This window comes from Arachis hypogaea, chromosome 11, assembly GCF_003086295.3.
Source record: "Arachis hypogaea cultivar Tifrunner chromosome 11, arahy.Tifrunner.gnm2.J5K5, whole genome shotgun sequence".
Classification (NCBI taxonomy): Eukaryota; Viridiplantae; Streptophyta; class Magnoliopsida; order Fabales; family Fabaceae; genus Arachis; species Arachis hypogaea.
The window spans coordinates 43,904,770-43,906,957 of record NC_092046.1 but is presented as its reverse complement, the minus strand read 5'-3'; positions in this window follow the sequence as shown (position 1 = coordinate 43,906,957).

The window sequence follows — 2,188 nt, the reverse complement described above, 5'->3', positions numbered from 1 at the left end:
GCTAACTTGTAAAGCTATTGAATTCATTATCATCCTAGTTATCAAGAAAAAAGACCTTCAAATAAAAAGCTATTTCTACTACACTTACTGGCTGATATATGAGAAATATGAGAATGATGGAGATTTGGATAGTTGCCTACATGTGTTTTATGGCTGACTATAAGTCAGACCAAAAGGTAACAACATTTGAAATTTTTTATTTGGTGTGCTTTAAGTAGATGGATTGACTCACAATCAACTCAATATCATTAACTTCTGTGACAAAGATTATAGTTATTTTTTATATTGATTAATGTGAGGTCATTAACAAAGCAAATGGCTTTATTGTTCTAACTACTCAAAGGGTAGACAACATTATGTGTTGTACCTTTGAGGTCCTTTAAAACCAATATGTGAGGTACTTGACCTCAATGATAAAAACAATTTTTTTTGTCACAAGAAACTTGGTTATACTCACATCAAAATCATTTCTAAGTTATCTTAGAAAGAGTTTGTGAAAGATCTTTTCAAAATTTGCAATGAAAAAGATTTCACATATGATTATTGTGAGAAGGGAAAACAGACCAAAGCATCTTTTAAAAGCATTAATGATGTGAATACTTTATGGCCTTTTGAAACTTTACATCTTGATATATTCGGCTTTACCGAAAAAGCAAGTCTGAATGAAAAAAGATATGCCTTTTTGTGATTGTTGATTATTTTTCTAGATTCACTAGGTTATTTTCTTAGTTCATAAGGATGAAGCATTTCAAAGTTTTGTTGAAGTCATTAAGAAAGTCCAGAACAAAAGAGAGTTGCATTCTCAACTATTAGATCAGATCATGGTGGTGAGTTTGTGACATGTCATATTCAGTGCATAATCTTTATAAAACTAGTCCTTAAATTGACACCTTATGTGATTTGAAAAGGAAGAAAATCCAAAATTTCTTAATTTTATAATTTTGGATCACACTGCTTTATAAGGGACAAGCTTGTGAGATTTGATCCCAAATTCGATGATAGTGTATTATTAAAATGTTCACAAGTGCCTAAAGCTTATAGAGTAACTCTGTGGTGAAGAAACTATGAATGTGAAGTTTAAGTAGTTTGAAAATGATCTCAAGACAAATCTGAAAAAGATTGAAGACGAACTAGACAATCTTAAAACTTAATTAAAAGACTAAACTTAAGATGGTACCTTCACCTCAGAATATGCTTAGTTCACCACCTTAGATTCTTGAGGAATAGAAGTCAAAAGAAGAAGAATATAGAGATGAGTTTGAGAAGTATCAAAACTACAAGGATGAATTGATTTCAAAGAAGTCTCACTAAACCTAATCCTTTGAAAGAACTTAGAAGGAGTTTGTAGCAGATCTCCAAAAAAACTGTATTCTAATATTTGAGATTGAGCCAAATCATGTATTAAAATTTTCAAAACTGCTATTTGTACACCAAAATCAACTACTAAAATCAGTCACCAATATATTTGTGTATAAATACATGTCTGATTTAATTTATTTTCAATGTGTATTTGTATTTCAACATGTATTTTATACTGATGGTGGTTGACTTTGGTGACTGATTTTAGTGTACATGTAGCATTACTCTAAAAATTTTCAAAGAATCAGATTGGATCACTGCTATAATTCAAGAACTTGAACAATTTGATAAGAATCAAGGTTGACATTTAATTTTGAGACCCGAGTATAAAACTTTTATTGGAATTAAGTGGATCATCAAGAACAAAGTTAATGAAGTTAAAAAGATTGTCAGAAATGATAAAACTTGTTGTTCGAAGTTATAATAAAAAAGAAGGCATTGAAAACCTTTGCCCTGGTTGCAACAACTCTGAAGAAACACATTTTCTCTTCTGTCTTCTTTCTGTTTACTACATAACTTTGATTTGCATTTCTGTAAAAATATTTACTTCCAAGAGTAAATACTCAAATTGGTCTCTGAACGATTATCCGATCTCCAAATTAGTGCTCAAAAGATAAAATTAATCAAAATTGTCTCCAAAAGATTTAAAAATAGTCACTTAGTCCTTCCGTCTATTATTTGACAAATGATGTTAACATTTGCTTACCTGGCCGTTAGTGTCACATGTCAACAAAAGCTTCAACGGCGTCGTTTTCTTTGGTCACCCTTTTCAACCCTTTTTCATTACAGTCTATTCAATCCTTCTTCTCAAAACAGAACATCTCTCTAA